The sequence below is a fragment of the Arachis hypogaea genome, chromosome 16 (genome assembly GCF_003086295.3).
Source record: "Arachis hypogaea cultivar Tifrunner chromosome 16, arahy.Tifrunner.gnm2.J5K5, whole genome shotgun sequence".
In the NCBI taxonomy this organism is placed as follows: Eukaryota; Viridiplantae; Streptophyta; class Magnoliopsida; order Fabales; family Fabaceae; genus Arachis; species Arachis hypogaea.
In genome coordinates this window covers 101,228,960-101,242,306 of record NC_092051.1, presented here as the reverse complement: position 1 = coordinate 101,242,306, position 13,347 = coordinate 101,228,960, and the positions used below count along the sequence as shown (strand labels likewise).

At 39.9% G+C, this 13,347-nt stretch overlaps 1 non-coding gene across 1 annotated transcript; it reads right to left on the bottom strand.

Annotated features, from left to right (window-relative positions):
- Positions 1-5,118: 5,118 nt before the first annotated feature.
- LOC112760033 (small nucleolar RNA R71) lies at positions 5,119-5,222 on the bottom strand. The gene has a single exon (XR_003180491.1). It is a non-coding gene; the product is annotated as a small nucleolar RNA R71 (small nucleolar RNA).
- Positions 5,223-13,347: the final 8,125 nt, after the last annotated feature.

Genomic DNA, 13,347 nt, shown 5'->3' with positions numbered 1-13,347 from the left:
CCCAAATTTATTGTAGTGACTTTTCCAGTGATAATAAGCTCTGCTTTGAATTCACAGGAAGAGAAAGCACTGTTTCAAGTGCTAAGGACACACAAGACAGCTCTTGGGTGGTCCATAAGTGACCTTAAGGGCATAAGCCCAGCTAGATGCATGCACAAGATCCTATTGGAGGATGATGCTAAGCCAGTGGTTCAACCACAGAGGCGGTTAAATCCAGCCATGAAGGAAGTGGTGCAGAAAGAGGTCACCAAGTTACTGGAGGCTGGGATTATTTATCCTATTTCTGATAGCCCCTGGGTGAGCCCTGTTCAAGTTGTCCCCAAAAAGGGAGGAATGACAGTGGTTCATAATGAAAAAAATGAACTGGTTCCTACAAGAACAGTTACAGGGTGGCGCATGTGTATTGACTACAGAAGGCTCAATACAGCCACCAGAAAGGATCATTTTCCTTTACCATTCATAGACTAGATGCTAGAGAGACTAGCAGGTCATGATTTTTACTGCTTTTTGGATGGCTATTCAGGTTATAACCAAATTGCAGTAGATCCCCAGAATCAAGAGAAAACTGCATTTACATGTCCATCTGGAGTATTTGCCTATAGAAGGATGCCATTTGGGCTGTGTAATGCACCTGCAACCTTTCAGAGATACATGCTCTCTATTTTCTCTGATATGGTGGAAAAATTTTTGGAAGTCTTCATGGATGACTTCTCAGTATATGGAGACTCATTCAGCTCCTGTCTTGATCACCTGACACTAGTTCTGAAAAGATGCCAAGAGACTAACCTGGTTTTAAATTGGAAAAAATGTCACTTTATGGTGACTGAAGGGATTGTCCTTGGGCATAAGATTTCAAATAAGGGAATAGAGGTGGATCAAGCTAAAATGGAAGTAATTGAAAAATTACCACCACTTGCCAATGTTAAGGCAATCAGAAGCTTTCTGGGGCATGCAGGATTCAATAGGAGGTTTATAAAGGATTTTTCAAAAATTACAAAACCTCTGAGCAATCTGCCAGCTGCTGACACGCCATTTGTGTTTGACACAGAGTGTCTGCAGGTGTTTGAAACTCTGAAAGCTAAGCTGGTTACAGCACCAGTTATTTCTGCACCAGACTGGACATTACCATTCGAATTGATGTGTGATGTCAGTGATCATGCCATTGGTGCAGTATTGGGACAGAAGCATGACAAGCTTCTGCATGTCATTTATTATGCTAGCCGTGTTTTAAATGACGCCCAGAAAAATTACACAACCACAGAAAAGGAATTGCTTGCAGTGGTTTATTCCATTGACAAGTTTAGATCATACTTAGTAGGATCAAAAGTGATTGTGTACACTGACCATACTGCTCTTAAATATCTACTTACGAAGCAGGATTCAAAACCCAGGCTCATAAGATGGGTGTTGCTTCTGCAAGATTTTGATATAGAAATAAGAGACAGAAAAGGGACAGAAAACCAAGTGGCTGATCACCTGTCCCGAATAGAACCAGTAGAAGGGGCGTTCTTCCCCTCTATTGAGATCTCTGAAACCTTTCCGGATGAGCATTTGTTCGCCATTCAGGAAACACCATGGTTTGCAGACATAGCAAACTATAAAGCTGCAAGGTTCATACCCAAGGAGTACAGCAGGCAACAAATGAAAAAATTAATTACTGATGCAAAGTACCACTTGTGGGATGAACCCTATCTCTTTAAGAGATGTGCAGACGGAATAATCCGTAGGTGTGAGCCTAAAGAAGAAGCACAGAAGATCTTATGGCATTGCCATGGGTCACAATATGGAGGTCATTTCGGAGGTGAGCGAACAGCCACCAAGGTCCTCCAATGTGGTTTCTACTGGCCTACTGATGCCAAGGCATCATAGGCTAGTTTCACTAGCATTTTTCTGTTAGTTTTAGTTGTTTTATGCATTTTCTTGAGCTTAAAGTAACCAAAAATGGTTAAATGAAGAACAAAGTAATGAACCATCCAAACAATATGATTTTGATGCAAATTCCATGAGTTTTAGCTATATTACTTAAATGCTATGAATGAAAGATTTCTCATGAAATTTTGCAAGACTTTGATGCAATTGTTTGGATGATTTCAGGGAAGAAGAGGCTAAGCAAGGAAGCAACAAAATCAATAAAGGAAGCTTGAACATCACATGTGGAGTTTAAGTTCCAGTTTAAGCCTAAACTGGAGCTTAAACGCCAAAATCATGAAGGATAAGAAATGCTGGGATTGAAGTTTAACCTCCAGTTTGACCTCAAACTGGAGGTTAAACGCCAGAATGATAAGCCTCACTAAAGAAGCATTCCACGTTTAACCTCCAGTTTGACCTCAAACTGGAGGTTAAACGCCAGAATGAGTATGCCACCCAGGGAGGAGTTCCACGTTTAACCTCCAGTTTGACCTCAAACTGGAGGTTAAACGCCAGAACCAGGAAGAGTACCAGGGAGCCATTCCACGTTTAAGCTCCAGTTTGACTCAAACTGGAGCTTAAACGTGTTCGATAGCTTTTCTACTCCAGGGTTGCTCTCTCCATCTCCACGTTTAACCTCCAGTTTGACCCCAAACTGGAGGTTAAACGTGTTCGACACCTCCAGGGCCACCATTCTAAGCTTCCACGTTTAACCTCCAGTTTGACCTCAAACTGGAGGTTAAACGTGTTCGACCTCCAGTATGCCTCCACCCTTTTCCACGTTTAACCTCCAGTTTGACCTCAAACTGGAGGTTAAACGTGTTCGACCTCCAGGGCTGCCCTTCCTATCTCCACGTTTAAGCTTCAGTTTAACCTTAAACTGAAGCTTAAACGTGTTCGACTACATGACTCTCCAGGGCTACCTTCTTCCATTTCCACGTTTAAGCTTCAGTTTAACCTTAACTGAAGCTTAAACGCGCTTCTACAAATGGCCTCACTGGAAGTGTCTGGCGTTTAAGTTGCAGTTTAAGCTTAAACTACAACTTAAACGCCACTCTTGAAAAAAGGTTTCTGGGCCAAAAATATTGTGATTTAAGTTAGTCTTTGAGCACAATTATTAACTTAAACTTACTTTGGTATGAAACCCAATTGAATATCATGGTTTATGGGATTGGGCCTGAAGGATTGATGAGTTTGAAATCTCAATTTATTGAGTCATGTGTCATTATTTGATTATCACTAAGTTGGCTCAATAAATGTTACAGGATTTGGATCAACAACCTCATCAAGATTATGGATCATAAACCCAAGGCAAAAGGAAAGCAAGGAGAGGCCTCAAAGCCCAAGAAGCACAACTGAAGCTCAATATAGAAAGTGTATAAATAGGATAGAAGTTAAGTTAGAGAGGACTTTTACTTTCACTTTTAGCTAGTTTTCCTTTTCTTTGTAATTGAATTCAGAGCTATGATTCACTAAACCCCCTTTCATTGGGTTAGGGAGCTCTATTGTAATTCAATGAATCAATAATAGTTTAGCTTCTTCTTCAATCTTTTCTCTTGAATTTTGTTAGAAAGCTTCTCGATCTAATTCCATTGAGTAGTTGTCTTGGGAAAGAAACTACTCATACTTGGAATCCTTCGGAGCCTTGGGAAAGGAATGGAGGATTCATGCTAGAGAAGCTTTCTCACAGTGGATTGGATTGGGGTTTGGATGGATATTGTGACATGTAATCCTACCAAATTTTGGTTCATGAAATTGTGTGGTATAATCAGTGATCAAGCATCATCTCTTCTTATGAACATTTAAACCAAGGGATTGGGAATTTGTTTGTTTTTAGAGAGCATTGGTGAGCCAAGGAATTGGGATCCAATCATATAAGATTGCCAAGCAAAATTCAATGAATGCATTGGTTGAGGAAGAGATATACATGTTTTGATTCGGAGATTTCAATATCTCCTAAACCCAATGAATTCCCCATTTCTGATTTCCACTTTCTCTTTACATTCAGCAATTCAATTCTTGCAATCACCCCCATTCCCTTTTAATTTCAGCAATTTACATTCTGCTCTTTAATTCATGCAATTTAAGATTCAGCCATTTAATTTTCTTGTCATTTACTTTTCCCGCCAATTTTACATTCCGCAATTCTCATCTCAATTCTTGATTCCGCTCAACTAGAACACACTTCTAATCCGAATTGCTCAATCAACCAATCCTTGTGGGATTCGACCTCACTCTATTGTGAGTTTTTACTTGACGACGATAACCGGTGCACTTGCCGGAAGGAATTTTGCCGATCGTGCAATTTCCTAAATCGTAGCATAACTAGTTTATGCGCATCAAGTTTATGGCGCCGTTGCCGGGGATTGGTTTTCGATTGACAATTCTCAAATTGGAAGCTAACTAGATTGAGCAATTTTCTCTTGCTTTGTTAATTCTGTTCTAGATACTTGTTGAATTTTAATTTCTGCACTTGGTTACATGCTTTCCTTCTTTATGCCTTTAAATTCATGCAACTAACTCACTGACTCACTAACTGTTTGAATTAATTCCTCAATTGAGCTAACCATACTCTTCCAGTAACCAAGAGTATTTCACTTGTTTGTGTTTGAGTTGTGTTCTTGTATGACAGGTAGGAGAGGAGAGACATCAACTCCTCCATATACCGAACCAGAGAGGACCCTTCATAGACTTAGAAGGGAAGCAAGAGGGAAGAGAGTAGTGGGAGAAGAGGAATCTGAAGGAGAATCTGAGGACAATTTTGAGGAAGCTCTAGATCTCAACATGGATAGAGAAGTTCACAACCATGAGAGAGCTGATGGAAACAATGCCATTCCTGAGAGGAGGGTTCTTAGCTCATACATAAACCCAACCTCTGGGAATTGTGGTAGTAGCATCCAGAAACCACCCATTCAGGCCAACAATTTTGAGCTCAAGCCACAGCTAATATCACTTGTGGAGAATCATTGTTCTTTTGGAGGAGGTGCTAATGAAGACCCAAACCAACATCTCACAAAATTCCTGAGAATTTGTGACACTGTGAAGTCCAATGGAGTCCAGGAAGATGCCTATAAACTGCTTTTATTCCCATTTTCACTTAGGGACAAAGCAGCTAAGTGGCTGGAATCATTCCCAAGGGGGAGTCTAACAACATGGGATGAGGTGGAAAGCAAGTTTCTGGCACGTTTCTACCCTCCACAAAAGGTCAATAGGCTTCGATCTGAGGTTCAGACTTTTAGACAACAAGATGGTGAAACTCTCTACGAGGCATGGGAGAGATTCAAGGACTTGACAAGGAAATGCCCACCAAACATGTTCCATGATTGGGTGCAATTGCACATCTTCTATGATGGGCTTTCTTATGAATCAAGGAAGGCTGTAGACCATTCATCAGGAGGTTCATTGAACAAGAAAAAGACTGTGGAAGAAGCCATTGAAGTGATCGAGACAGTGGCTGAGAATGAGTACTACTATGCATCAGAAAGGCACAACACTAAGGGAGTAATGGAGCTGAACCAGGTTGATACAATTCTAGCCCAAAACAAGGTGTTTGCCAAGCAACTAGCAGAGCTTACCAGGCAATTAGAAACAAAGCAAGTGGCTGCAATACACACACAAGATCAAGAGGAAGTAGGCATTGAAGGAGATGATTGGGATGAGGTTAACTATGTGGGAAACCAACAAAGGCAATCATATGATCCACATTCCAACACTTACAACCCAGGCTGGAGAAACCACCCAAACTTTGGGTGGGGAAACCAACAAATCCAACCACAAAACCACAAACCTTACAACCACAACCAACATAACAATTCCACATACCAAAACTCCAACCAAAGATCATACCAAGCCACACAAAACACTTACCCCCAATCATCATATCATGGCCAAAATAATCAACATACCCAACCTAATCCGAACCAACAATTTCAAGATCAATTAAACCGGATAGAAGGAATGATGGCAACCATGAGTCAAGACATAGTTGAATTGAAGAGCTCCAGGGATGATGTGAGAACTACCTTGAGAAACCATGGTGAAAAAATCAAGAGGATGGAATCTCAAGTAGGAGAGCTATCTCAACAGGCACCCAAATCAACTGCAGTATTCCCTAGTGACACAGAAAAGAATCCTAAAGGGGAACAAAAGAGAGTAAGATGGGAAGAGTGCAAGGCCATCACCATATTGAAGGAAGTCTCAGAAGAAGAAGGAATCAGGTCCTCAGAGCAGGAACCAGAAATCTTGAAGGAAGGTGTGGAAGAAGTTAAGCAGGAAGGTGGAACCGAGCAAACCAAGGAACTGCAAAAAGGCATGATGGAATTATACCAACCAAAAGCACCATTTCCTGAGAGGTTAGGAGGAGGTGAAAAAAGGAAAACCTATTCAAGGTTTCTAGAGACATTTAACTCTCTTCATGTCAATATTCCCTTTCTTGAGATTCTTCATCAAATGCCCACACACATCAAGTATTTAAAGGAATTGTTAAGCAAGAAAAGAGTTTTGAAGGGAGGACAAACGGTAACAATGAACAAAGAATGCAGTGCTCTCATCAAGAAGGACACACTCTCTAAGAAAACGGACCCAGGAAGTTTTCATATCCCTTGCATCATAGGGGAAACAAAAATTGACAGAGGATTCTGTGATCTAGGAGCTAGCATAAACGTGATGCCTCTAACTCTTATGAAGAGGCTACAACTGAATGAGGTGAGATCCACTGATGTAATCATACAACTGGCTGACAAAACTCAGAAGCAAGCTGAAGGGGTAGTTGAAAATGTGCTGGTGAAAGTGGGGGATTATTATTTCCCCACAGACTTTGTCATTGTGGACATGGAGGAAAGCTACTTACACCCTATCATTCTGGGCAGACCATTTCTAGCCACTACTAGAGCGCTCATAGATGTAGAACAAGGAGAGCTAATTCTGAGAATACATGAGGAACAACTCATTTTCAAAGTCTTCAAACCTGCATCTGAGCCTGAACCAGAACCTGAAAAGCCTAAAGATGATAGTAGCCATCCGTGTTTGGAGGAAAGTAATCCAGCAGCTGAGACTCTAAAACAGTCATGGGAAGGCAACCAAAAGTTGCAAGAGTTAGAGCCACAAGAATCAGTGGACACAGATCAGAAGGATCCTCCTGACATTAAGGTCAATGAAGAAATCCTCAAGAGAAAGGGAAGAGTGATTGGGAGATTGCCAAGAGGATGGAGAAACAAGAAAATTCCCACTGAAGGTTTTTCTCCGGGAGATAATGTGATATCAAGTCATTATCTGCCAATCCCACCTGGCCTCAAAACCATTCCTTCCCAGCTCCCTCAAGTGTTCACAATCAGGAAAGTTCTTTCTATGGAACATTTAGAGGTCATGAATGAATCAAGTGGGGACGTTTTCATAGTGAGAGGAGAAGACGTCAAGCACTACAATCCACCCTAACAAGGGACAACCGTCAAGCTAGTGACGTTAAAGAAGCGCTTCATGGGAGGCAACCCATTTTTTTTAGTATCCTTAATCTTTAGTGCTTTGCTTTACATCTAATAAAACATGGTTTCTTATGCATGAACTTGAATCCTCAGGACAACTATTGATTAAGTGCACTAAACCGTGCATGTAAATTACAGTTGGTCTCTAAGTTTGGTGTGCCTGATGGCACTCCCAAATCTTACTCAAATTGAATTCCATCTTTCATTCAAGGTGCACAACCAAACATTAAGTTTGGTGTTCTTTTTGAACACAGTTTATGAAAAGCAAGAAGTTCCTCTGGATTTCAAAATTCATGACAAGTATACCATTCACATGTTTTAATGCTTTAGTTTCAATTACTTAGGGTAGTCACTTTGTTTAGAATCAAAGAGCCAAGGTGACTATGATTTATTAGAAATATGCACACTCATTAAGGACAACCAATATGGATTTCATGTCATCAGGAGACTTAACCAAAAACTAAGTTTGGTGTCCAAATAATAAGTGTGCATACATGTAGAAGTCACGGCTATAAGCTCATAAAGACAAGCATTGATTTACATGTGCAAATACTATTCATAATTCACATGGACCGAAAAATGATAGCAAATTTGTTTGTTTGTGCAGGTACAAAAGAAAAGACAAAAATGGAGGAAAAAGACAAAGGGAGGTACGTGCTTGGTCAAAAAGAAAATTCACAAATCTTTGAAACTAACACATGGGAAAAGGAAGTTCTGCAAGAAAAGAAAGCTACATGTACAACCTAATGCATCCAGAATACTTCCAAGAAAATGAAAAGCCAATCGTCCTTATCTACAATTCATATATTTACCATCAAGCCACCCTTCACAAACCACCCTAGCCGTTCATTTTTCACTCATGGGCACTATAAAGAACCACTTGGGGAACGAGTCCCACACCACCAATCCTCCTTCATACACATTTTCCTTCATCATAGCATAACCATCTCTTGCCGAAAACAACCTCACCACACCTCCAACAACACTTCTTGCTTCACCTTGTCAACTTTAGTTGTCACTTACCAAAACTAAAAAAAAAAAAAAAAAAAAAAAAAAAAAAAAAAAACCAATGGCAGCTTCATCTAGCCACAAAAGAAGAAAAGACAAGCAGCCAATGGGGGAAAACAGGGAATTCGATGCATGGAGATACAGATCAGTATTCCATGAGATTCAAGCCGAATGGATGAGACCTAAAACGGTACTAGCTGAGGTTCCCTTTGACCTTGAAAAGGATGAGTTCCCAGGTGTTTGGGAAAAGATCAAAAAGAGGAAGTGGGAGCTCCTAACTAAGCCAATCACTAGAATCAACATCAACTTGGTGAAAGAGTTTTATGCAAATGCAGTAAGGGAGGATCAAACCAAGAACCCCACATACAAAAGCTATGTGAGAGGGGTGGAAGTTGACTTCAGTCCCAAAGCAATCATGAAAACTCTTGGCTTGAAAAACATACATTTCAGCCAAGCAAGTTATGAAGAAAGGATGATAGGAGAACCTGACTATACAACTATTGCTGAAGACCTTTGTGCCATCAGAGCTGAATGGGTGAGAAAAACAAGAGGGGCTCCAAGAGTCTTGAGAAGGGGAGACCTAACACCTGAAGCTAAAGGGTGTATGCAATAGTTAGGAGATCCATCCTACCCACTGCAAACTCTTCAGAAATAGTCCCTAAAAGAGCCATCTTGCTACATTGCATTATGGTTGGAGGGGAGATCAAAGTTCATAAACTCATTGCTGAACAGATACAAGAGTTTAGTGAGAAAAGTGACCCTGAATCCTGGCTTCACTTCCCTAGCACTATCATTAGACTATGCATCGATGCCCAAGTACCACTTGAGGATGAAAGACCTAATTGGCTATATCCTGGACTGGCCATAACTGCACACAGAATGACTCTTGGCCCAACTCCTCCAAGACATACAAGAAGAAGAAATGAAGAAGGGCAACAAGTGGAAGCCGAGCAAGAAGCAGAACAAGAAAGACAGGAAGGAGAAGATAGAGAAGAAGAGCAAGAAGAGCAAGCAACTCCTGAAAGAAGACAACGAATTCCCAGAGACCCCATGGATATGAGCAGAATGCAGGAAATCATGGAAGGAATGTCTCAACAATACATGAGGTCTCAGGAGAGACAAGAAGACTTTCATCTAAAAATGATGGATATGCAAAGGAACTTTGAATCAAGATTCTTTGATCTGCAAAGGGAACAAAATCTACACTTACAGGAATCCTTCAGCCACATATGCCAACACCAAGATGCCAATGTCTTGGCAATCAAGGAAGCCACCACTTTACAGAATGCAAGATACTCAGTCCAAGCTGACTACAACATCAGTTCGCAAATCAAGCTTAACTACATAGGGGAACATCTACACAAGATGGACCCAGCATTCCCAGCTTATGATGAGTATTTCAAAGGGAGGAAAGAAGGAGAAATAAACAAGGCAATGATCCTTGAAAAAGGAGTGGAAGAAACGATGAAAAAGGCTGGATTCTGGAAAAAGCTCATAAGAAAAGACAAAGGAAGCACAAGTGGTCAAAAAGAGGCAGGAAGCAAGAAGAAGCAGGATCCCAAGAATTAAGAAGAACCAAGCAATAAATAAGAGGTGGTCTCGTTCCTTAATAATCAAATGATAATTGGTGAATTGTCTTTATGAACGTGTTTTCATCATAAGTCATTTAGGTGTTATGTGGAGTTTTTTTTATGAGTTGTTTTTTTTTGTAGTATGTCTGTGTGTTAATTGCTTTGAATAAAGTGAATGCCTAGATGTTTGGATATAACTTCACCTTCTTAAACAAGTGCGTGCCATGCTTGTTCTGTTTCCAAAATAAAAGAAAAGTTTGAACAAAAGTAACTTGGCTAAATTAGTGACAAATCAAGTAGAATTAAGTGGTGGTATGCATGCTTGATTGTTTAGTCAGATCACTAAAATTAAAGTGTCGAATTATCATTTTTTATGTAGAAAGTAAAAATTGTCTATGGATCTTGATGAATAAATGTCTTTGGCCATGAAAAAGAAAGAAAAAGAAAAAGAAAAAGCCACGGAAAAAGGCAACCAAAAAGCAAAAAATTGAGAAAATAAGCTAGGTACCAATGGTTTGAACTTCTGAGACAAATGCCTGTGGTGTTTATGTATTAAGGATATGCTTGGATGAATAGGTTCTGAGGAGTGTTTCAACACTTGGTAACTTGGGTTAACTAACCCGGGATTATCAACCAAAAGTCCATTATCAAGAGCAACCTAAATACAAAACATTTAGTCACACAAAGAGGTGCTGGGCACCAATGTCTCAAGAAGAAATGTGAACTAAAATGCCTAAAGTGGATATGTGTAGTGCACTGATAAGAAAAAGAAAATGCCAAAGGCTTGTGCAACACATGACACTAAGCAAACAAGGAGCACAAGAAGCTCTAAGAAAAAGAAAAGAAAAACAAAGAAGAGAAAAGTGCCAAAGACATAAGAATAACAAGAGGCCATAGCAATTTTTGATGGATGCAACGAAAAAGTGATAATCCTACCTGATAAGTATGAAAAAGTGATGCTGCAACTTTCTGCATAAAACCCTTCTGATGAACTTCAAATGCTTGCTAATATAGCCAATGTAATTGCTTTCTGTTTCATACTTTCTTCTCAAATAACTCAGGACTTGCTTAGGGACAAGCAAGTATTAAGTTTGGTGTTGTGATGCCAAGGCATCATAGGCTAGTTTCACTAGCATTTTTCTGTTAGTTTTAGTTGTTTTATGCATTTTCTTGAGCTTAAAGTAACCAAAAATGGTTAAATGAAGAACAAAGTAATGAACCATCCAAACAATATGATTTTGATGCAAATTCCATGAGTTTTAGCTATATTACTTAAATGCTATGAATGAAAGATTTCTCATGAAATTTTGCAAGACTTTGATGCAATTGTTTGGATGATTTCAGGGAAGAAGAGGCTAAGCAAGGAAGCAACAAAATCATAAAGGAAGCTTGAACATCACATGTGGAGTTTAAGTTCCAGTTTAAGCCTAAACTGGAGCTTAAACGCCAAAATCATGAAGGATAAGAAATGCTGGGATTGAAGTTTAACCTCCAGTTTGACCTCAAACTGGAGGTTAAACGCCAGAATGATAAGCCTCACTAAAGAAGCATTCCACGTTTAACCTCCAGTTTGACCTCAAACTGGAGGTTAAACGCCAGAATGAGTATGCCACCCAGGGAGGAGTTCCACGTTTAACCTCCAGTTTGACCTCAAACTGGAGGTTAAACGCCAGAACCAGGAAGAGTACCAGGGAGCCATTCCACGTTTAAGCTCCAGTTTGACTCAAACTGGAGCTTAAACGTGTTCGATAGCTTTTCTACTCCAGGGTTGCTCTCTCCATCTCCACGTTTAACCTCCAGTTTGACCCCAAACTGGAGGTTAAACGTGTTCGACACCTCCAGGGCCACCATTCTAAGCTTCCACGTTTAACCTCCAGTTTGACCTCAACTGGAGGTTAAACGTGTTCGACCTCCAGTATGCCTCCACCCTTTTCCACGTTTAACCTCCAGTTTGACCTCAAACTGGAGGTTAAACGTGTTCGACCTCCAGGGCTGCCCTTCTATCTCCACGTTTAAGCTTCAGTTTAACCTTAAACTGAAGCTTAAACGTGTTCGACTACATGACTCTCCAGGGCTACCTTCTTCCATTTCCACGTTTAAGCTTCAGTTTAACCTTAACTGAAGCTTAAACGTGCTTCTACAAATGGCCTCACTGGAAGTGTCTGGCGTTTAAGTTGCAGTTTAAGCTTAAACTACAACTTAAACGCCACTCTTGAAAAAAGGTTCTGGGCCAAAAATATTGTGATTTAAGTTAGTCTTTGAGCACAATTATTAACTTAACTTACTTTGGTATGAAACCCAATTGAATATCATGGTTTATGGGATTGGGCCTGAAGGATTGATGAGTTTGAAATCTCAATTTATTGAGTCATGTGTCATTATTTGATTATCACTAAGTTGGCTCAATAAATGTTACAGGATTTGGATCAACAACCTCATCAAGATTATGGATCATAAACCCAAGGCAAAAGGAAAGCAAGGAGAGGCCTCAAAGCCCAAGAAGCACAACTGAAGCTCAATATAGAAAGTGTATAAATAGGATAGAAGTTAAGTTAGAGAGGACTTTTACTTTCACTTTTAGCTAGTTTTCCTTTTCTTTGTAATTGAATTCAGAGCTATGATTCACTAAACCCCTTTCATTGGGTTAGGGAGCTCTATTGTAATTCAATGAATCAATAATAGTTTAGCTTCTTCTTCATCTTTTCTCTTGAATTTTGTTAGAAAGCTTCTCGATCTAATTCCATTGAGTAGTTGTCTTGGGAAAGAAACTACTCATACTTGGAATCCTTCGGAGCCTTGGGAAAGGAATGGAGGATTCATGCTAGAGAAGCTTTCTCACAGTGGATTGGATTGGGGTTTGGATGGATATTGTGACATGTAATCCTACCAAATTGTGGTTCATGAAATTGTGTGGTATAATCAGTGATCAAGCATCATCTCTTCTTATGAACATTTAAACCAAGGGATTGGGAATTTGTTTGTTTTTAGAGAGCATTGGTGAGCCAAGGAATTGGGATCCAATCATATAAGATTGCCAAGCAAAATTCAATGAATGCATTGGTTGAGGAAGAGATATACATGTTTTGATTCGGAGATTTCAATATCTCCTAAACCCAATGAATTCCCCATTTCTGATTTCCACTTTCTCTTTACATTCAGCAATTCAATTCTTGCAATCACCCCCATTCCCTTTTAATTTCAGCAATTTACATTCTGCTCTTTAATTCATGCAATTTAAGATTCAGCCATTTAATTTTCTTGTATTTACTTTTCCCGCCAATTTTACATTCCGCAATTCTCATCTCAATTCTTGATTCCGCTCAACTAGAACACACTTCTAATCCGAATTGCTCAATCAACCAATCCTTGTGGGATTCGAC